The sequence below is a fragment of the Danio aesculapii genome, chromosome 19, assembly GCF_903798145.1.
Source record: "Danio aesculapii chromosome 19, fDanAes4.1, whole genome shotgun sequence".
Lineage (NCBI taxonomy): Eukaryota > Metazoa > Chordata > Actinopteri > Cypriniformes > Danionidae > Danio > Danio aesculapii.
In genome coordinates, this window is record NC_079453.1 from 15,053,733 (window position 1) to 15,079,448 (window position 25,716).

Genomic DNA, 25,716 nt, shown 5'->3' on the forward strand with positions numbered 1-25,716 from the left:
CATCTGCCACACTACATCAGTTACTCAGCTTGTGAGTCTATAGGGTCCCAAGTCCATATCCACACAATGTCAGCAAATTCACCTTACAGATGGCCTACACACACACACACACACACACACACACACACACACACACACACACACACACACACACACACACACACACACGCACACACACACACACACACACAAGCACACACACAACAATTAATTAAAATAAATACATAGCTTAAATTATCTTGGTATTTAAAGTGCACTTTTCTGTCTGGAATTTCCAGTGTGAGCACACAATTTTCACTGTATGCTTAAAAGGGGAATACATTAGTGTAGAAGTAGGTATATTGTTATGTACGTACAATTTCCTATATGTAGATGTACTTAATTATTTCTGAGATGTAAAGAAAACTGTGACAAATGAGGCTGTTTGACAAAAATGACTAAATGAATGAACGAATAAATGTAAAGTAAGTTTAAAAGAAATAAAAAAAAAAGACTTTTTTGTGTGTGTGTGTGTGTGTGTGTGTGTGTGTGTGCGTGTGTGTGTGTGTGTGTTTGACACCTTGTATTCCAAGTATAGCAGTACCAATAGATTTTGACCATTTGGGGAATTTCTTTGCTCATATATCATACAGAATCAAGTCATTTGAAATGCTACAAATTCTGATTATTTCCTGAAAGGTTTGGGTTTAAATATACAGTCAACACAATATAAACTTCATTATGTCTGTGAAAAGTCCATTTAAAGATAGCTGTACAAGTGTGTGTGCGTGTGTGTGAAATATATTATGGAAGTATAAATCACTCTTTAAGTAACACACATAAAAATAATGCTGCATGTAGTGTGTTACTACCATTTAAAGGTTTGTGGTGTGTAAAATTATGTCCTTACTGTTTTGATTACATGTATTTTCAATTCAATTCAATTCACCTTTATTTGTATAGCGCTTATACAATGTAGATTGTGTCAAAGCAGCTTCACATAAAGGGTCATAGTAAATAGGAACAGTGTAGTTCAGTTTGTAGTGTTTAAGTTCAGTTCAGTTTAGCTCAGTTCAGTGTGGTTTAATAATCACTACTGAGAGTCCAAATACTGAAGAGCAAATCCAACGATGCGCAGCTCTATAGATCCCGAACCATGCAAGCTAGAGGCGACAGCGGAGAGGGAAAAAAAACTTCACTAAATGGCGAAAGTGAAGAAAAAAAAAACCTTCAGAGAAACCAGGCTCAGTTGTGCACGACCATTTTAATTTCTCCGCTGGCCAAACGTCTCAGTGGCGGAGACTGGAAGCTGGCCTCAGCGAAGACTTGTCTGTCTCTGGAGCGTCACAGGAATCAGTCTCATGTTCTCAACTCCTCAATGACCACCACAGTAGCTGCTCAGGATACGGCCTGGTCCAGGATATGGAAACCTTGGGATCATCTCGTCGTTGGTCTTGGATCGAATCAGTGACTCTGCATAGTCTGAGGGCCTCGGGAAGAGTATCCCCAGGTGGAAAAGGAGAATAAAGAAAATAATTAGCGTAGCTGCTGTTCATAGTGTATATAAACAAGATGCAGAACCTGTGTGGAAGCCCACTAAGTGGTGCACTGAGTGTATGCTTTACTAAACAGATAGGTCTTTAATTTAGTTTTGAATTGGGAGAGTGTGTCTGAACCTCGGACGTTATCAGGAAGGCTATTCCAGAGTTTAGGAGCTATAAATGAGAAAGCTCGACCTCCTTTACTCGACTTTGCTATTCTAGTATTTGTAATTACATTGATTACATGTATTTGGGACAGGCGAGGCCCAGCTTCCAACCTCCAGTGCTTAGACTGTAGCTCTGCACAAGACGTTTGGCCAGTGGAGAAATGGTCGTACCCATCTGAGCCTGGTTTTCTCAAGGTTTTTTTTCTTCACTTTTGCTAATTGCTCTTCAGCGTTGTACTCTCAGTAGTGATTATTAAACCACACTGAACTGAGCTAAACTGAACTGAACTTAAACTTTAAAAACTGAACTACACTATTTCAATTTACTATGATCTTTTATGTGAAGCTGCTTTGACACAATCTAAATTGTAAAAGCACTGTACAAATAAAGGTGAATATTTAATTGTAAGGCTGGCAATAATTACCTATAATCCGCTATTTGAAACTCAAGTAGGTTTGGAACAAGTAAAAGATGAGTACATTATGATTTATGGTGAAAATGATGAAAACGATTTCATTGAACTATCCCTCTAACCACTTTACTGTGGGGAAGATCCACAATTCCATGACGCACAGTGAATGAAACACACAATAAAAATAAAATGAATGGAAAAATATAAAACTAATCATTTATAGTTTGTAGCTATAGCATGAGCAATTTAGTTCTGCATGAATTAAACATGATTGCATGAAATTAAAATGGCTGTAATACCAGCAAACCTTACACAAAAGCATTTCAAACTGATTAAGAACAATACCCCTTCCCTCCATTGTTTTAAATATGTAATAAATCTGGAATAATCCACAGAAAGCATAAATGAAACAGAGTGCTTTCCACAAACAACACCTGACAAAGAAAAAGCAGAGCTCAAGACTATAAATATGCAAGGCAAACTAATGAAGGGAATGAGAACACTTGTCTGAAATCAATCAAACGTGTAGCTATGACAACTTATGAAAACAAGGAACTATGGAAACAGAAGGGAAATAAAGAGAAACTAAATAAAAAAAGAATGAAAGAATTATGCTTATGCCCACCAAGGTTAAGATCAAGAAATAAAAATAGTGTGTAGATATTATAAAGTGTTACAAATGTATTTATCTTGAATCGGTGCAGAATGTCTGGTGACACCAAAGTACTGCAAGAACACTTTTATTTTAATGAGTTAGTGGTGGGATTGACCAATCACAGCACATAGGTGGTGTATTTAGGGAACTTGTTGGAAAATATTCCAACATTTACTTTACCTTTAAACTTATTTTAGGTCTAGTAAGGTAGTAACTTGGGTAGTAAGATGTAAATAAACACAAAAAGTCTTCAGACTCATGTTTATAAGCAGGTAACATTACCTTTAAAAGGCATTTATTTCAATCTTAAGTTACTTTTACATATAAAAGTAACTAAAAATGTTAGTTAGAGGTGACACAGTGGCACTGTGGGTACCGCTGACACCTCACATCTAGAAGGTCGCTGATTCGAGCGTTGGCTGGGACATTTGGCATTACTGTGTGGAGTTTGCATGTTCTTCCTGTGTTTTGCGTGAGTTTCCTCTGGGTGCTCCGGTTTCCCCCACAGTCAAAAGACATGTGCTGTAGGTAAAATGGGTAAGCTAAATTGTCCGTAGTATATGTGTGTATGTCCTGGTCCTCCATATTGGGGGTTGAGCGTTGCGCTAACAACTCACCTCCAAAAAAGCTATAGATGTTATGAGACACCAGTATGGTGTGGCTAAATATCAACTTTGATTTACAGTTTTTTTTGGATTCTTACATACTAAAATTAAAAGTAGTACACTGTTAGCAAAACCTTACTCTCAAGAAGCAAAACATCAGCCCATATTTGCACAACTATAAGCAAATTGTCAACCTCACACTTGTTGCAAAACTCTACACACAGTGATTTGCAAAACACTAACTACACTTAACATACATTACACACAAATATCTATCATGAAGTCACTTCCTTGCAATACCAAAGCACTGACTGTCAAATTATCGCACTGTCCAACCAATTGGTTCAACACAGTCATCAGGTGTGCAAACACTTGTTTGATTAATTGTAGACACACCAATCAGGTGTTTAAGCACTATAAAAAGCAGCAGGTGAGTTCATCGGTTTTCAAGCACAATGGAAAGAGTCAGAGAAAGAGTAAGCAAATCAGCAAATAAAATCGTTCATATGCATAATGCAATACATTGTTGTCTGATACAATGTGTCTTTCCACCGCTCTGCTCTGGTTCAGAACTGATTTCAGCAACATCCACATTACACCGTCCTATATCTTCCACCATACTCTCCATTCCTCAACCCTATAGAAAAGTTTTTCTCAGCATGGCGGTGGAAGGTGTATGATTTGCGTCTCCAGGCTGAGGTACTCCTCATCCAAACCATGGAGGAGGCCTGTGACCAGATGGAGTTAGCAGCAATACAAGGATGAATTCGTCATTCAAGACGTTTCTTTCCAAGGTGTCTTGCTAATGACAACATTGCCTGCGACGGTGATGAAAGTCTCTGGCCAGATCCAGCTAGACGAAGAGACAATGTCAAGTGTTTTTTTTTTTTTTTTTGTAACCGTAAACTTACAGTACAATACGTAAAGTGACATGTTGTTACCATACTATGAATCTCCATGTCGACATTTTGGGCATGAATAAATGAGAAAGTGAAATAAATGAGTTTCTTCAGTGTGTAGCATTGGTCTTGTGTAGTGCTTGTTGGATTTACTTTATATTTGTACTTTGTTGATGGTAGCCTACTCAAATCATAGGGAAATAGAAGTGCTAAAAGTTTATCACAGCAGAGTGTAACTCTTGCAAACGGAGTGTAGTAAATGTGAAACGTGTGTTTCTTATGGTAAAAAAGTGTGGTTTTTAAACATAAGTGTATAGTTTTTACAAGAGTGTTTAATTACGCAAAGGATCTGTAGTGTTTTGCTAATTGGGTGTTTGGTTGTGCTACTTGTGTGTACTGTTTTGAAAACACGGGCCCTGTTTTGAAAATTGTGCTTAAGCGATCCAAAAAAAAAAAAACTGTAAATGGTCCTGGGAGTAAATAAGTAAGCAAATATGTTAGTTACATTTTATAGAGCCCCTATTTTGGGCTTTTGAAATTGACCTTCCATGCAGTAATATTCAGCTAAGGCTTGAATCTGAAAATGCGTCATGTTTAAAACTATTGATTCATCTACAAAAGAGTTGACTCATTGTGTTTCAAATGAATCGTCTTGATAACAAGTCTTTAGCCGTGCCGGCGTGACATGGATACAAAACTTAAGCCCCACCTATTTGTTGCATACACAAACCCAGGAAAATTTAAACCTAAGGCCCCGCCCACAAACACAGTAACAAAAAAGAAGAAGAACACTGTAGCAGATGCCGGTTGAATCATGTTGCGAAGATGCTGTGCTCAGCTGGATATTATTGGAAGTGTGAGGGAAAATAAGTGTTATTTTCCCTACCCAAAGATGAGGCTGTGAAGAGTCCGTGCTTGGGGTTTATTTTTGCAATAATACCTCAGCTTTATAGGCCCAGCCTGGTGCTGTGTTCCAGTCATTTTTCTGACGAGTGCTTCAGCAATCAACATGCTTACAATGAGGGATTCGTCGGCTGTTTGTTAAAGGAAGGATCGGAAAAGCCTAATGATGTATGGAACTTTGCAAAGCTTGACAGGAACTTTACAGTACATGGTTCATGGATCAGTTTCTTTCTCTATTTCACAAGTGTAAGTACGTGTGATTAAAATGGTTGCCTCCTTGTTTTTTCTAGCTTGCAAATTATGTATTTAATTGTGTTTTGTTACTTGTAACTGCTTGTACTGTATCAGGTTAACTCTTTATATTGTCAAATTGCATCTAATGCCACGTTGAAAACACGACACGTGCCGCTTTGTATTCAGATTTAAATGTGAGCTTGCGTTCCACTATCATTATCGTTGCTATGACCACCATCAGCTGTTCCTACACACGTGCAGTGGTTAAGTTTCAAAACAGTGTTGCTTTTGCTACTGTGTGCATTAATACTGAATGTGTGTAAAAATAACAAAACGGGAGGGTGGCGGAAGATGGGTCTGAAATACGGGACACTCCCAGGAAAAACGGGAATGTTGGCAGGTAAGCTCACACATACACTCTGCACTCTGACTACTTTAATATTGTTGATAAGCCGTGGTGGGCATTTCTTTCTGTGTCGCGCTGAACGCAGTCCACCAATCGCAACAGACTGTCATCAGTCCAATCAGCGCAGATTAGCTTTGTGCTAAGGGGGAGTTAGGAAAAAATTTAATCGCTGAACGAAGGGAGTTGCTGAGATAATTAGATTAATATAAATGCATATTATAAGTCAATGAAAGTGTTTTTTGACATTGCATGCATTTCAGCCTGTTGTTGGAGACCCCAAAACCAAAATAGGATTCTTTTTAATGTACAATAAGGGATCTTTAAGGAAAGTAATGTGAAAGTATGTTGTCATTTTTGCTTATTATTCCTTTACCCAACACTGTTTATAAGTTCTAGCTAAAAAGTCTCCTCGGTTGCCATGATGAATATGAGGAAAAATCATTTATGACTTGCTTTTGTGTGTGAGTGGTGTTTGTGTGATGAGATTTGCATGTTCGTGTACTGTATATGCCTGTGTTAGTGGGTGGGAGAGGAGCTGAGGTTTCAGGCCTCCTCTGAATTAACACACACACATCGCATACAAATCTATTCAATTAAAGGCAGTCTATGAAAGCTGAATCTGAATGGAAGCTGACTTTTAATTATCCTGTCGTTTATCTGTGCTTGTGTGTGTGATCTGTCTGTGTGTGTGGGACAGTGTGTGTTGCCTTTGTTGTGTGTTCTCTCTTCTGGTGCTGTGATCGCCTCTGATGAGCTCTGGGCTGAATAATTGATTGGCGGCTCTGAAAGTTTGATGCTTTTGCCTGCAGGCGGGATTAACCTGCAGTCTGTCTGTCACACACACACACACACACACGCGCACACACACACACACACACACACACACACACACACACACACACACAGACCTGTCGTATCAACACCATCATGGTGCTCATCTACAGAAGCTATATCTACACCCTGTGGCCCTCATTGAGAATGCACCTGCTGTTCACAAACTGATGTTTCTATCATTTATTTACACATTTTCTGTGTGAATAACTGCATCTCATTTTTCTTGTGTTAGTTCACATTTACTCACACGTTTACTTCAGCTTAATCACATTATGTATTCCCCTGTGAAGTACACTTCAGCATACTTTTTAAAAGTGTTGATATGGAAATAATACGTTTAAAAAAAATTCAAATGTGCGCTAATTTAGAAAGCATAGCTTGATAAAGATAGAAATGTATTAGTCATTACTTATTCACCCTCAAATGGCTCCAAATCTTCATGAGTTTCTATCAAAATTAGAAAAGATGTTAGTTTTTTACACTGTAAACCCTAATAAGTTGAAACTACTCAAATGATTTGAGGAAAGTGATTCCCTCAGTTTGTTTGAGTAATGGGAAGTTGACTACTTAATTAGTTTTTTCCAACTGCTTACACACAAAATCTTTTCTTGTTACACGATTTCTAAAACCTCTCACTCCAAATGCAAAACTACACAGCAAATCTCCAAAACCAGAAACTGTTTCTCAGCCTTGAGCTCAGTTTTTAATTGCATGAAACATTTTGCATTGTGTGTGCAGTTGTGTGTAGAGTTTTGAAAAAAAGGAGATGCTGCTTTAAAGACGTGTGTAAGCAGTTGGAAAAAACTGCATTTTCACCATGGTGCTGGAAAGTGTATGATGGCCAACCCTAGATATTAGCCTATAAAGAGCAAAGAGCTTTAGATTTAGAACCACAGTGTTTACATGCTATATACAAAAGTGTTATATTATGAAAGAAGTGTTCGACATTTGATGCCAATGCTTCATATGACGTGTGTTTATGGCATTTTTAACGCAGTGTTACATTTTGAAGGAGATGTGAGGCATTTTGCATTTCGTGTGCAGTTTTGAGAATTGTGTGTAGAGTTTTGAAGAAAGCTGACACTATTTTGAAAATGTGTGTAAAAAAAACAAAACTGTAATTGAGTTGACCAAATGTGGCCTCTTCATTGAATTAACCTAAATATTTAAGTATTTTAAACATTTTTTTTCAGCTTTTATATTCTTTACTTACTTACTCTAAGAGCTGTTTATATCAAAGTTGATATTTAGCCACTCCATACTGGTGTTTCATTTAGCTTAACCATTTTACCCACCCACACACGCACGCACGCACGCATGCACGCACGCACACACACACACACACGCACACACACACACACACACACACACACACACAAACTATGAACAATTTAGGTTACCCAATCCATCCAGTGGTACAGTACAGTACAGTCCAGTTTGGCATGCTTTTATGGCCGTTTCCACTGTCAAAAGGTACCTAAAAGCAAAACGTACCACTTTTTGGTTAGCACAACAAAAGGGTACCAAAAGGTGGAGCTAGATGTGCAGCTGAACGCTATTGGTTTACAGAGAAACATCACTTGCGCATACATAAGCAGGAGAACAAAAAAAAAAAGAAATCGCAATTTTTAAATAGACAGCTGAGACATTACATCGTAAAACTATATGCATATAATAACAAGCCATTGCCGTGTCCTGTTTTGTTTTATGAGGCTGTCTAAAAGTGAGAGCTCACGATCGCTCGTGTGCTCGTCTATATTTGAAATAACAAACTTTTTGAGCTGATGATAATAACGTGTACATGTTTACTGAAGTGCTTCTGAAATCCGACCCTTTCAGAAACGAACAAGCGCGAGAGAGTGAAGCGTGAAAAAACAAAAGAGAAGCTGGAAAAAACAGCAAATGATTCTTTCAGCAACCTAAACCATGAACAAACTGCCATGTTTATCATCAAAAGTATTCATGTGTATAAAGCATCTATTTTGTGTGAAATGCTTCCCCTATGAAATGTGAATGACCGTACAGCTTTACTTTGACTATTCCTCGAGCGAGAATGACATTGACTGAAACTTTCTGTCGTAAAACCACACCCACACCCTTGGTACCCTTTAGGCAGTGGAAATGCAAGCCTGATAAAGGTGACCCGTAAAGGTGACCCGGCCACTATATCGCATGTGTTTGGACTGTGGGGGAAACGCACACCTGGAGGAAACCCACACCAACACAGGAAGAACATGCAAACCAGCCGGGACTCGAACCCACTCACTACCCACTGCGCCACAGTTTTGCCCCTGCGTGTATATCAATTAAGAAAAATGTATATACATTTAAAGCATTTAAATATCTACTCACAAATTTAACTTTTCTCTTTTTCTCAGATGGGTTCAGGTAGTGCCTCTGCTGCGCTTGAGCAAAATTCAGCATCACAAGCAAAATGATCACATTGTGTCATATAACAATTATCGACCAATCAGCGCGGTTGTCAAGGCAAAATTTCAAGCGCAACCAATCATTTGAAACAGAGACATGGTGAATCGTTTAAAGAAATTAAAATGTTAAGTTCAGAGAACCTAAAATATGAATTAATTTTTTTTTGCAGCCTATTGAGTAAAGTAAACACACCTGTTTAAGTTTTGATGACCCAACTTGGTATTTTAAGTAATGTCAAGTTATATTAACTTAATATCTTTAGTAATGAGGTAGATATTTGTGTCCATAATAAGAAAACATGTAAATCAAAGTCTACTTAAGACTTCAAAATATCTCCTTTTGTGTTTTAAACTCATATTTGAAGCCAATTGAGGATGAATAACATTTTTGGTTGAACGATTTTTGAAAGACTTCATTTACAATTATAGATTACATGCATACACTAGTCATAATAAAATATATATCACACTCTCAGAAATAAAGGTACAAAAGTTGCCACTGGGGTGGTACCTTTTCAAAAGAGACACATTTGTACTTAAAGGGTTGATATATTAGTTACCCTTTTGGTAAAAAAAAAAAAAAAAAGTATATATATATATATATATATATATATATATATATTTATTTATTTATTTATTTACTTATTTATTTATATATACCTTTTTATACTTAATTATACCTTTTTTAAGGTACCACCCCAGTTTTTTATGAGAGTGCACTATGACATAGATTTTTTTTTCAGTAACGTATACAAAAGCTATGTATTTGTATTACATATTTTGCATTTAAATTAATATAAAAATATATTAAAAAGTATGTATGGTCAACTAAAATATACTTGTAATGTAAAATATACTCATTTACATTTTTTTATTTATTAATTTATAGATAAATAGATAGAGACAGACAGACAGACAGACAGACAGACAGACAGACAGACAGACAGATAGATAGATAGATAGATAGATAGATAGATAGATAGATAGATAGATAGATAGATAGATAGATAGATAGATAGATAGATAGAGCCTGTTTGACTTTATTCTGCAAGAACAACCAGCTGATGCATGAAAGCGAACAAAATTTGCAAGCTAATATGCAATACAATCATTCCATTATAGTATTTTGGAAAAGTGCATTCATGCTGTAGAACCACAACTGAACCCTGGAGGGGGGTAAGGAAGCCTGCATAAGAAAGCAAACTGATAAAGAACAAAAACAGACAGTCTTTAGATGTATTGTTTGTGATTTACAGCAACTTTTTAATTAGCAGAAGTTATCACGTCAGTAACAGCATTTTAATGATTTACCATTGTGTCTTCAATTCTGGATGTGCAGCACAGTTTGAGAATAGCTACCAAACATTGTACTATGGTAGTTTAACAGTGAGTTACTTTATTGTTGGGGAATCACAGACCTGTTCAGATGCTTAAACAAAACCAACAAGACTAACAAAAATAACTTTTTTTACAGTAAAAAAGGTAATAAATTGCACTGAATTAATATTTCAAATAGAAATGCAGAGACATTTCAACATTCCATTCAACTGTAATTATATGAAGCTCCTAGAACACTTACAGTAGGCTCAGAACACTACTGGTAGGCTCAGAAGGCTGTTATCATCCATCCACATGGTTAATCAGCTATACTAATAGAGAAGACTCCCGATCCAGATCTGTTTTTACATTACTTTGACGGTTAGGTTTAGGGTTGGGGTAGGGGTAGACATTAATAAAATACAATTAATGTGAAATTTAATAAATAAGATATATAATTCTCATTAACTTCTGTCCACAGCCGTATGTGATCCATAGCCGATTAACCATGTGAATGGATGATATCAGCCTTCCGAGCCTACCAGTAGGCGCAGAAGGCTCCTACTGGCCCATATCTATCAGCTGATAATATGATAACATTCGAAGTTACTGTTAGAACTCTATATGCTGTTTATGGAGGAGGGAGCTCTCAGATTTGATAAAAAAAATCTTAATTTGTATTCTGAAGATAATAAAGATTTTGCATGGTGAAATAACCTGTTTTATTCATGTTTTTTCATCTTCCAAAAACTTTTCACATATAATAGGAATAATTCAATTTAGATGCGTAGGAATGAAAATTATCATATGCATTTGTTTTTATGGCAAAAAATGTCTTTTTCACCAAAGAAGGACCATACTGACTCCAAAGGCAGACACGGATAAGATCAGGGCCTGATGTGTGAACTTTGGGGGTTTTATGATGTGGACACATGTTGATTGGTCAGTTTGAATGTCTCTGTATTTGGGCTTTGGTCACATGGTCAAGAAAGATACAAAACAGATGTTAAACTTTGCTCTGCCTCTTTTCCTGTCCTGTGCTTTTCCTGCTCTGCTCCTTTCCTGCTCTGGAGGCTATCTTCTCTGGCTCTACTGCTATCAGGCTTTCTTTGAGGCCTACTTACTCTCTTTGTCTCTCTCTCTCTCTCTCCCTCCCCCTGTCTCTCCCTCTCTCTGAGGTAACTTTATTTTACATTTAAGCTGGGTACAATTACTATCATATGTTTTTATCATTTCATGTTTAATCATTTTATACAGTTATTTGTAATTAATTCAGTTGTAATCAGGGCTTGACATTAACACCCGCCAAATGCGAGTAGATTTAAGTGGTGGCGGGTAAGATAGACACTATGGCTGGTTGACAATAATTTTCCAGGATAATAATTCTTATAAGCAGGGTTCGACAATAAGGATGGTCCAATATGCATGCAAAGGCGATCTTAGAATTGAGAAGCAACACGACTGACAAAAATAATTGCGTTCGCGCAAGCAATAGAAAACACGTGAATACCGAATTAGATGATAATCACTTGCGCTAACAGCTGAGGTGATGCATGCATCTGTTTCCTTGCGTGAAGCAACTGGATCTAGAAACACAACTGATGTGATAAGTTCTCTTTCAAATAGACTAGACAAAAAGTGATGAACATGCACCCACAGTCTTGCTGCTTTCAAGAGTTCCAGATTTGTCTTTTTGTAAGCAGCACCGGTTGCTTTCGCCTTAACCATTCTTTGAAGAGAATATTTATGGGTCTAACGTTAACCATGTGTGTGATAATCTTTTCATTATCCCACGGTATATTTTTTACCTGCTATCTTTTGCGTTAATATGATCAATTATAATTTTTTACAATAACATTGCTTAAATGAGAGATTAACTCCCCATTTATGTGAAGTTAACTGGTGATCTGGGACCTTTAGCTAGGACAGATTACTGTGCATATGTTTTGTTGAAAAAAAAGTATAGTATACAGTTATATTTTGCTTGTTTTGACACATTCAAAATTTGTGGCTAAGAAATAATTAATTGTTTGTGTTTGGTGTGGTCAGAGATAAATTTGGTAAATCCTTCATTTTGAGCTCTGAAAATTATAGGAAATAAAAACTAATTGTAATACTATGAAACCATGACCCATTTTCTCATGATTATTGAGCAAGCTCATACACGACACACAAAAAGTGAAACGAATGAGGAGGCATGTGGAGATAACGCAAAATCTAAATCAAGTAAGTTTAGCAAGTCAAAGTCATATATACGTGTATAAAATATATTTTCCCAACAATAAAATTGTGGCTAATGAAAATTGGTGAGTGGCTAGTAATGTTGGAAAACTACTAGCCACAGTGGCTGGTGATCAAAAAAGTTAATGTCAAACCCTGGTTGTAACCATAGAGAAGTATTGTCATTAATTGATTTCATTTACAGGTATTTGTGAATTACTTTTGATTTAACATCAACACTTAATTGCTACAGCAATACAATACAATCACATAATAGCAACCCTCTCCCACATTTTAAGCTATTAATACTGCCCTTATTCCAGTTTTTGGTATAAGATTGCAGAAGGATGGTTTGACTAGAAATGCAGCATTTTAGCATCATACTGGTAATTTTTAGTCATTCAGCAAAACTACAGTTCAAACTGCCGTTCTTACAGATGCAAACACAGGATTACTCCAACACACAAAAAAAAAAGATTCATTGGATTTACTAAAGTTTTTAAGGTAAATGGATTTAAACAAACTATATGGACCAAATTTAAACAAATTAAGTTTAGTAATGTTCAACTTAATTTGTCTATTTAAATTCAGCTTATATAAATAGTTTGCAACAATTTGCAATGAACCATTTTTTTTCAGTGAACAACAAAACTATAGAAATGCCACCAATGATTTCAAGATGTTGTACAGTGAAAAGTTGTGGGAAATCACATTCTATGTATTGCCTTTCATTGTATGCTACACTGAGTCAACACTGGACAATGCATTCAATTCAGTTTAATTCAATTAAATTCAATTCAATTCAATTCAGTTTAATTCAATTCAATTCAGTTTAATTCAATTCAATTCAATTTACCTTTATTTGTACAGCGCTTTTACAATGTAGATTGTGTCAAAGCAGTTTCACATGAAAGATCATAGTAAATTGAATCCATGCCAGTTCAGTTTTCAGAGTTTAAGTTCAGTTCAGTTTAGCTCAGATCAGTGTGGTTTAATAATCACTACTGAGAGTCCAAACACTGAAGAGCATATCCATTGATGCGCAGCTCTACAGATCCCGATCCATGCAAGCTAGTGGTGACAGCGGCAAGGAAAAAACTTCATCGATTGGCAAAGGTAAAGAAAAAACCTCTAGAGAACCACGTGCAGATGGCCAGGACCATTTCTCCACTGGCCAAACATCTTGTGCAAAGCTGCAGTCTAGGCACCGGAGGCTGGAAGCTGGACATCAGCGAAGACTCGTCTGTCCCTGGAGCATCACAGGAATCAGTCTCATGCTCTCCACTCCTCCATGACTACCGCAGTAGCTGCTCAGGATACAGCCTGGTCCAGGATATGGAAACCTTGGGATCATCTCGTTGCTGGTCTTAGATCGAATCAGCGGCGCTGCATAGTCTGAGGGCCTCGGGATGAGTATCCCCAGGTGGAAATAGAGAATAAAGAAAATAATTAGCGTAGCTGCTGTTCATAGTGTATATAAACGAGATGCAAAATCCAGTGTGGAGCACATTCATGTATCATACCGCTAAGTGATGCACTGAGTGTATGCTTTACTAAAAAGTTTTAATCTAGTTTTAAATTGGGAGAGTGTGTCTGAGCCTTTGACATTATCAGGAAGGCTATTCCAGAGTTTAGGAGCCATAAATAAAAAGGCTCGACCTCCTTTACTTGACTTTGCAATTCTAAGTACTACTAGAAGCCTTGAGTTTTGAGATCTTAAAGAGCGAGTTGGATTGTAGCGAGACAGAAGGTTGGTTAGATAAACAGGAGCTCGATTATTTAAAACTTTGTAGGTAAGAAGCAATATTTTAAATTCAATACGAAACTTAACAGGCAGCCAGGGTAAGAAGAATAAAATTGGGGTGATGTGATAAAATTTTACTAGACCTGGTAAAAACTCTGGCAGCTGCATTTTGTACTAATTGAAGTTTGTTAATAGAGTATGCTGGGCAGCCAGCCAACAGAGCATTACAGTAATCCAACCTTGAAGTCATAAAAGCATGGACTAGCTTTTCTGCATCTGAGATGGATAGCATACTTCGTAGCTTAGCGATAAGAAGGCAGTTTTTGTGACATGGGATATATGATTTTTAAAAGTTAAATTGCTGTCTAACATGACTCCCAGATCTTTTATAGTAGAGCTAACGCTAACTTTGTATCCCTCTAATTGAAGGTCGGGTTGTGAGATCTGCTGTGTACAGGATTTAGGCCCAATTAGTAATAATTCATTTACTATTTGTATTCGTTTACTATCGCATTTGTTTACTAATAGAACAAGCCACACAACAAAATTACATTTGGTTTCAGGATTTGAAGTGTAGCTAGACTGAACTAATGTTAAATTAGTTTATCATTTGACAGTTTCAAAGTTGATTCCCCAAGACTGACTGATGCAAACACATTTCATTTCACATCCGTACAGTCATTGCAAAACTGTCCTTGAAATGTCTGTTTCATAGTATTCTTCAGCCACTTTAATACTGCTTGCCGCTGCTACTCTTCCTGCTTCTCCTCCTCCTCTCTCTCTCCCTTGTTTTTATGTTTTCTTTTCCTCTTGTCCTTTTTTCCGTCCCCCATCCTGACCTCATTCTGCCCATCGACCTTTCTGCAGCTTTAACTGCCCTCACTGTAACATTTGCCAACGGGTTTTGAAAAGTCTCTCTCTCATTCTGCGTATTTGTCACTTTGCTGATGTACGTCTGCTGATTTATTCATGATATGACACTTAATATTATTCACCATGAGAGGAGTCTGCATTCCAGAGTATCCTCTGGGCTGTGTGTGTGTGTGTGTGTGTGTGTGTGTGTGTGTGTGTGTGTGTGTGTGTGTGTGTGTGCGTGTGTGTGTGTGTGTTTGCATTTACTGGCATCAGGCTGTTTTGAGGTTTGTATTGGAAAATATAATGAGAAATATAAAACAATCTAAATAAATGCACAGGAAAATATGATGACACTGAACATGAATAATTTTACACGGAGGCAACAAAATGTCTGATAAAAGTCACAATATTTTTCAACATTTTAAGTGTGTATATGATGCAATACACTTGATGCAATACAATACAATTTAACATAAACTAACAATGTAAATACTGCTAGTTTATGTAAACTAATAAAACCATAGAAACTTTTCTATCAGTCCTAAAGGTAGGTAGGTACAGTGCTTGGCATAATTGAGTACACCCTATTTTGAAAATTAATATTTGTATCTATTTCTCAATAAATAGAGACAATGTATTTTGGTACATTTATCCAGAACAGATATATTAAACAGGTATATTTATTAAAATATTTTTTACTCACCAAACATATTTAGAAATTTAAAGATATTACAATTAAATTTAAGGAAAATATTGCAAAAATAACCACAACCTACAAAATTTCAACAATTTTTTTTTGTTTCTCCTGATCTTTCCTCTTTTTAAAATTTGTATTTAATATATAAATCTTTTTCTATAACATATACATTTAGGCGTACTAGTTTTTGGTCTGTTATTGTAAGTTATTTTCTTAGATAAGCTCCAGATTTAGCTAATCTAATGTATATGCCCAAATATAATATTGTATAGCTTCTTATAAAAAAATATGAATTTAAAAGATAGATTTGTGAGGGGTTTACTTATATATGCTGAGCACTGTACCTACCTACCTACTGGACCAACCTACCTACCTTCTAGCCCATCTCTCTTATGAAAAAGAATCCTTATAATATTAAGGAAAGATCCTGTTCCATGAACGATATTGGTACATATCCTAGTGTAAATATATAAATTAAATATCATTTTAAAAAATAAAAATTTTTTGGTTAGTAATGTCATGTGCATTGATCATTTTCTGATAATTTTTCAACCCTCAGATTTCAGATATTTAAATAGTATCTCAATCAAATATTTTCTCATCCTAACAAATCAAACATCAATGGACAATTTTCAGATGATGTATAAATGTATTAAAACATTGATATTTAAGATTGGTTTTGTTGTCCAGGGTCACAATTAATAAAACATATATAAATAAAAAAGAAAATATCACAACCATTTACACTACAACAACGTAAGCCTATATAAAAAACTTTTTTTTCACTTACAGACAAGAACATTGTGAAAACAATCTCTATCTACATAGAGTCACTAAAATGACAAAATATGCTGTTTTACAAATGCTAGACCATTAGCTTACTCTACTGTCCATTTTTGTAAGAAAACACTACATTTGAACACAGGCTTTTTTTAACACACAAACAATATCTTGTACTTCAGCATTGTTTAATGTGTGCTTAATACCCGTAATACACATGTGTATGATTTCACCATTATCACAAATTATTAAATATGTAATATATAACAGTACCATAACACTTGTGTTGTGTTTCAAATGCTATAGTCATGTGAGTTAACCAACCCAGGCTCATTCTGAAAACGTACCTCTATTTACATTTCTGGACACCACCAAATGTCCCAGGAGCTACGTTTTTTTTAGCAGTTTTTGTTTTTTCATGAATCCACGAGAGGCCACTGTGTGCACTTTTTGAGATTTCAAATTTCCCTTGAAGGTCATTCGCGCCTGCTGTTTTCATGTAAATCCACCAGAGGCCGCTGTCGACTGACTGTTTGACTGACCAAATGACTGACTGACTGATCGACTGACCCATCCCCCTACTTACCTAAACCCAACGAATAGTATTTTCAAAAGCACTGATTGACCCGCCCACCCACTTCCCTAAACCAAACTGACAATTTTAAAAAGCAAATGCAGAAAAAAAAAAGAAAAGCCCTTGCCTGATTTTTACCACGTTTTTAAATTTTACCACATATATATATATATATATATATATATATATATATATATATATATATATATATATATATATATATATATATATATATATATATTTATATTAAAAACAAAGCAAACAAACAAACAAAAAAATAAATAAAAGTAAAACTGCCCCTCTTTTGTTGTTAATGGTAATCTATTCAAACATGACAATTATAATCATACAGAGTACTAAGTACAGCAAACATATATTGAAGAATGTATCAATACTGAACTATAAAGCTGGAACTGCATTGTCCATCAAAAAGCTATGTTTTCAGAACGAGTCTATTTTAAAATTAACAGCCAGAATGCATTTATTTTCCCCCCCATTTTTAGCTGAATGCATTAAGTGATGTAAATCTAAACAGGTGAACAAACCATTGGCTGTAAGAGTATAATTGCATTAGAAACATTCTAATTAAAATCAGTAATAAAACCAAATAAACTACTGCACATCTTATTACCCACAACCCACATCTTTGTGGTACTGGCTAAGATGCAAAAACACATACAAGTAGGAAGCTTTTAATGAACAAACACACAAAAACGCACATATATGTGTTTGGTAGTAATTGTAGTAGAGTTGTGAAAGTGCACACATTCGAAAAACAAAAATGTATGAAGTGTGTCAGTGCATCAGTCATGACCGTTAGCATATTTAATGGAAGAATCGACTGTGTGATATGACTGCAAACACACAGTCTTTAAACACCACGCTTTCATTTCATCATGAGTGTGTTTGCATGTGGGCTTGTGTGTGATTGTGAGACAACCTGTGTGGGCGGATGGGTGCTTTTCTGAAGTGTTTTTATGTTTAATTGAGCAGGCACTAAATGCAGCATTGATGTGCATGTGACAGCGAGTGTGAGTTTACATGCACATATGCATATAGACATACTGTTTGTGTGGGAGACACAGATAATGTGAGTTAGCGTGACCCCTGTGTATCCATTATGAGGTCAAGTTAAAAAAACACACACCCTCCAATCAAAAACTTCCTTTTTAAATATCTGATTTATTCTTATCTTTTATAATTATTTCTTTATGCTGTTTACATCATTACTAAATTTAGTATTAACTATACCTTTTGTGCATTACAAATACAAATAAAAATCTTGAAATGAAAAGAAAATGTGTAAATGTGTAAACCTGCAGATCACAAAAAGTATGCAGCCCTGTTTAAGAAGTTTAAGAAAAAAGTCTATATTTTAGATTAAGAATTTCCTCCCATGACTTCTTCATTTGTGACCATGTTATACTAATTTGTTCTCTCATTTTAGTTGGAAACTGCATGGGCTTCTAAAACTAATTGTTAAAAAATGGCAACTTTGATTTCACAGTGACACTGTGACCACATTGTACTAATTTGTTTCTAATTTAGTTAAATTGTGGCCAAGATTGAACTAAAACAAGGGAATGAATTAGTACAATGTGACCACAGTTAAACTAAAGCAGGAGAACAAATTTATAATGATGGGAACAAAATCTTCTTTTGTGGCCATATCTTTGTTTCATTATTTTATTTGCTAAATTCATTCAATTATCCATTGAAAATTATCCTCTCTACCATAAAAAAGCTAAATCAGATGGACAGGGTCCAGAATCTTGGGGATTTGGGTTCAAATAAGCACAAGCCTAACCATTAGGTAATTGATTTTGTTATGGCAACCATATGTGCTTGATGTTTGACTTTATGCTTGAAGTCTGTTTATATTCTAACCAAATCTAGCATTTTTTGTGTGGCATTTTGGTCTCTGTATCAAATAAAATTGTTAAAGGTGATTCCACACCCAGGCCTGATTACTGCCACACCTGTTTGCAATCAAAAAACCACTTAAACAGAACCTCCCTGACAAAGCGAAGTAGACCAAAAGATCCTCAAAAGCTAGACATCATACTGAAATCCCAAAAAATTTTAAAACAAATACAATTATTGAGATCTACCAGTCTGAAAAAGGTTATAAAGCCCTTTCTAAAGTTGTGGGTCTGAAGCGAATTGTGGTGAGAGCCATTATCTACAAATGGCAAAAACATGGAGCAGTGGAGAACATTCCCAGGTGTGGTCGGCTGACCAAAATTACCCCAAGAGTGCAACGACAACTCATCCAAGAGGTCACAAAAGACCCATAACAACATCCAAAGAACTGTAGGCCTCACTTGCCTCAGTTAAGCTGAGTGTTCATGACTCCACCATAAGAAAGAGACTGGGATGAAAAAACACCAAGACTTTTGGGAAAATACTCTGTGGACTTATGAGACAAAAGTTCCAAATTTTAGAAGGTATGCTTCCCATTATATGTGGTGCAAAAATAACACTGCATTTCAGAAAAAGAACATCACACCAACAGTAAAATTGGGTGGTGGAAGTGTGGTTATATGAGCCTGTTTTAGATTTTCCAGGACCTGGAAGACCTTATGTGATAAATGAATTCTTCTGTGTACCAAAATATCCTTAGTCAGAATGTCTGATCATCTGGTAGTGACCTTGAGTGGAGGCAAATCCAGGGCACTTGATTTAACCAATCTCCCTCCTCAACTGTCCTCCTCCCCCGTCCGCTGTTCACTTTCACTTTCTTCCGCTACTCCCCAACCCTCTTCACTTTCGTCCGCGACAACCCCCCCGCTCGTCACTTTCGTCCTTCATCCGCGACACCCCTCTGCCATACAACCCCACCTCCCCCGCATTCCACTTTCGTGCACAACACCTCTCCATCCTCGGGTAACATGCCAGATTTGTTTCCCCGATCTATTCTGGGACCTCGCAATTCACAAATTAAGCACTGAGCAAACCTGCTCTGCAACAGGAAAATGATCCAAAGCACAGGAGCAAGTCCATTTCTGAATGGCTGAAGAAAATCAAAATGAAGACTTTGCAATGACTTAGTCAAAATCCTGACTTGAATTCAATTGAGATGCTGTGGCACGAACTTAAAAGTGTGGTTCATGCTATGTTTTAATATATGATTTAAAAGCTTGCTGACAAATGGGTAAAACTACAGATTGTTTGAAATATACTAGCATAGTATGCAGATTTTACAAATTAATGCTAATTAGTCATTTAGGGCCGTGTTGTTAAATGTCATCAATCAACTCGTGCTCAGAATAATATTGTGAGTAATATTGGTGAGAAAATACGTCACACCTTTATTATTTTGATGCTTGAAAATCCCTTTTAGTCCTTAGCCAGCTTTTATTATATTTTATTTAATTTTTTCCTCATTATGCGAAATAGACATTAGATTTAGAATTAGAATTTAGAATTTACATTATATGTCGCCTACGCTGTTGTTGTCTATTGGAAGAAATGCGTCAACAGAGCCGCCATTTTAGTACAGGGTAGCGATCCTTTGAAATTAATATGGGATCAAGATGCAGTGGAGGACTGGCCATCCAGAGCCATAGATATATAAACATTTATACATATATTGATTATTGGGAGTTTTCCCGGTGGTCAGTATGCAATTTTTTTGCCAACAACGAGCATATGTTTGCGTACATGGAAATGTATTATCTTCTCTCGCTGTTAAATTCGATCTATTCCATGTCCTGAAACACACCCTCTCTCCCGTTTTCACTTCTAATTCTAACAGAGGGAGCGATTCATTTGTGAATTAATCTCCATTAAATCATCGATATCCCTGCGTCTCAAGGTGCACATCCACTTTTCTGATCTAAATAGTATAACATTTGTAATTTGCAATAATTTAGTGTGGAAAGTATGCACATTGAGGCACAGGCACTGTTATGTTATCAGGCACCCTTAGAAGTTACCTCAAAAAATAGCCGTTAATTCACTTTAATGACAAGTTTCTGCATGGCACTGCAGCATCTCGTTATCATATTTTATTTACATTGTTGGCTGGTTTTATTCAACAAAACTAGCATAAGCCTAGAATTTAGTGCAAGTTGATGCTATTTTGCCTCATGGTCAGTGCAGCAAGTGGCTGTATTATCATCATCAATAACATTACTTAACACAAATGTTCGTAACATACAAAAACGTAAAAAAACGAAATCTTACCTATGAAATGTTTGCTTTTTATGCTTTGTTTTCTTTGTTTGCTTGTTACTACACCCGTACGCAGCACAAAAGTCCACCATCTTCAGATTGGCTTTAGTCTTGATTAGTGCGGTTGAATGACATTTGTCCTGGGAGCACTGTACAAATGTGGTGGCGGTATTGACACATGCTCAGGGCACCTATGTGATATCTAGTGTATATATATATATATATATATATATATATATATATATATATATATATATATATATATATATATATATATATATATATATATATATATATATAAGATTATGCGACACATATAAAGTAATGCCATTTGGCCCTTTTATATGCATATTGCTATATTGACCATTGTGATGTCAAACCAGTTTTACACGTATACATGCCAAATTGTCTTTACAGCTTGGCAGTCCTGTATGGAAAAAAGCAGTGTGCAAATTTTGACTTGGAGAAATCACTTTTGAGACGCAAATTCACAAGGTCTAAAATGTCGTTTGAATTGTTGCCCCCTACATATACTGTCAGCAGAATTAAATTAGTCAAATTCAATTGATCATTGAGAACATTTCTGTCTCTAAAATAAGAAAGCTCAGCCATTATTGGCAAAGACAACTGTCATGGCCTCATCATCAATCATGCCTCTGAAATGGCATGTGTTAACAATTTAAATGGTCAACTGACTCCATTCATTTGATTCTGGTCCAACAATTACACATTTTGAGCCTTACAAAGTCCCTTTTCCACAGTCAAAACAATGGAGTGGGATGAAACGGGTAGCCCAAAGGAAAAAGAGAAGACGAGACGCCCTGCCCAGGAGGAAACTAGAAGACCGTAGGGGTAGAGGCTAAAGCTAGACTGTGTGCATTTGTGTGTGTGTGTGTGTGTGTGTGTATCAGAAGTAGTTTGAGAAGGACTGTGAGTGTGTGAGGAAGTTGGTGTGATGAGACGCAAGGCTTCGCCCTCTGTGTGTGTTTTGATGTTGATGTTGAGCATGCACAGAGAAAGAGTGAGAGAAACGCTTGCCTTTTAATGTTATGCAACTTTGAAGACTGCGCGTTTGAAGTTATGCATGAGTTGGACTCATTTCCAGCCCTTCCTGATTTTTTTCCTCTTTTTTGTTTTGTTTCTCGTTCCTTCGATTTCTTTCGGGGTCCTTTTACTGAGCATCATAAGTACAGCGTTTGAAGTGTAGCCGTTTTTCAAGGATATCTGCTATGTGCCTGTTTTGGTAATAGTCTGATTTTTGTTCATAACTTAATTGTGTCTCACAACTATTTTTTTTTTTTCTTGCATCCGGTGTTTTATAGATTTTCTTTTTTATATCTTTCAGTGTCCAGTGGTTTATAAATTAATATGTTTACAGTCTTTAAAGATGCTGTATCTATAACTAAAACATTTGTGGAATGTGCTGCTGTGGCACTTTCAAAACATCACTATGTTTGTTTGACCAGACCTAGATTGCCTCAACATTGACTTAATCAATGAACTGCATTAGGTGTGGAGCTGTCAGTTTACCGTTTAAATTTACCTTACAACAGTTACTTGTCTTTTCAAAGTTATCATCTATGTCCATCAAACAAACTGATGATGCAAATTGGCCTTCTCACTGATGTAATTTTAAATACATTTCTTTAAATACACTATCGGTCAAAAGTTTGGGGTCGATTTATTACTTAGGTAACACTTTATTTTGATAGTCCATTTGTGTATTTGTAGACTGTCCGCTTAATATCTGTTGATACTACTCCTTCAACAGACATTTAACTGACTATAAGATTTTTGCAGGTACATGTCAACTTACACTAACCCCAACCCTAACCCCAACCTAACAGTCCACTTATAATCTAATGAGAATTAGTTGGCATGAAGATGCAATATAACTTAATTCAACAAACGGACCATCAAAATAAATTTTGACCTGAAATTATTACTCCAGTTATTATTGCTTTAATATTATTTCCATTAATAATAATAATAATAAATTTTATTAATATTAATAATATAAGACTACAGTAATGAAGCTGACAATTCCTCATTAAAATCACTGGAATAAATTATTACATTAAATTATAAACTACTTTTGAACAGTTATTTTATAGTTCAATAACATTTTAACATTTGTACTGTATTTTTGATTAAATTAATGCAGCCTTGGTGAGTATGATAAGCTTATTTTAAAACATTTAAAAATCCTACTGACCCCAAACTTTTGTGGTTAGTGTATGTTTCATCATATTTTATTTTCACATAAAATAATGTGGGATGAGTTTTGCATTTTGCTCTCTAAAATCTATAATCATCCCCTTTGTTTTAGGAATGTTTAGGAGAAGGTTTGAATATTCACACCAGTCTAAAAAGAAGTCAAGAACAGGCTCGTGTTCTTCCTCCTCTTCATGCTTTCATACTGTAGGTAGGGTCACACATTTTGTGACATGAAACAAATTTGTACAAATAACGCTACGGTTACTAAAGTAACCCTTCGTTCCCCAAGGGGGGGAACGGAAATGCTATGTGGAAACTTCCACTATGGGGATTTCGTCAGAATCCAATCATCTGAAAGAGTATAAAAACGGGCCAATGAAATGCCAATGAGTTGGCAGCGTCAGCGTGCACAGCTGGCGTCAATGACAATCAGTCATGCTATAAAGACGCAGCCAGTGCCATGCTCGACATCCTTTTCTAGCTGAAGAGACTTTCACGCTCAACAGCTAAGGGACAATCGTTGTGGCGAAGGAACATAGCATTTCCGTTCCCCCCCTCGGGGAACGAAGGGTTACTTTAGTAACCGTAGCGTTCCCCTTCGGATGGGGAACTCCAATGCTATGTGGAAACTTCCACTATGGGGAAATCTATGGAAAACGCCACAACGAAAGAACCTTACTGCGTCCCTGGCGAAGGGTGTGCCAAGCAGTAGAGCGAGCGCACCTACAACGCCCCGAGACACAGTCTTCCAACGTGTCCCCTGGCCCTCACTTACCTGTTCAGAACAGTTATGTTTTTCGGGGAGTCGCAATAACCCAGTAAAATAGGTTTTGATACGACAGTACGTTGGGAAAGCGTTCAGTCCCGATAGGGAGGACGCTGCGGAGCTCACCTGTTACCCAGAGGGGAGACCTGGTGACAACCTATGGACTAGCCCAGAGATGGGGAGTCCTTGCATAAGGATGGTTAGCGGGGAGGGAAGACACGAGCCTGCCCTAGAAGGGGGGACTATACCGTGGCTGAGTGAACGTATGGGATCGCCAGCGGGGATCACACATAGCAGGCACCTATACCCAGAACGCGGGCTGACCAGCGGGCATGCCGACAACGTAACGGGCCAACACCTGACTCCTCCGCTGAGTCAGGTGCTGGGGGCCTCGGAGGAACTCTGCAGGGTTCGCCAAAGAAATGGGGAACTAAACTGACAAAGCTGAAAAAGCGCATGTATCTCCGGGTTAGGGAGAGTGGCGCAGCAAGCGTGTTTCGACACCTCAACCGAATCGTTTCCTCAATCACCAAGGGTTGCCTAATACCCTTGAGGAAACCGGCTCCACTCGCAGATTGTAACCTTGCAAATGTATTGGGTGTCACCCAACCCGTAGCTCTACAAATGTCTGTCAGAGAGGCGCCGCGTGCTAACGGCCAGGAGGATGCGATGCTCCGTAGTGGAGTGCGCTCTCACCCACGGGGGACACGGCTCACCCTGGCCCAAAGGCGAGGGAGATGGCATCCACTATCCAGTGGGCCAACCTCTGTTTAGATACGGCACTTCCCATCTGCCGACCACTGTAATGGACAAAGAGCTGGTCAGAGGATCTAAGGCTCTGAGTGTGGTCCACATATATTCGCAAAGCGCGAACAGGACACAACAATGAAAGGGCTGGGTCTGCCTCCTCCGCGGGCAGCGCTTGCAGGCTCACTACCTGATTCTTAAACGGCGTGGTAGGAACCTTGGGCACATAGCCGGGCCGGGGTCTCAGGACAACGTGAGAGTAGGCCGGCCCGAATTCTAGGCACGAGTCACTGACCGAAAATGCCTCCAGGTACCTAACCCTCTTAACTGATGACAACACGACCAGCTGAGCTGTCTTCAAGGACAGAAATCTCAAGGATACTGAGTCGAGTGGTTCGAAGGGATCCCCACGTAAAACCCGCGCTCCATCTCGGCTGGAGGGCCGGCTCGATTGCATCCTTCGCCAGGAGGACAGCAATCTCCTCTCGCAAGACAGGGGCGGACACAGGACTGACCCTGGTCGCCCGTGAACCTGGGAGGCTGTTTCACGAACTGAAT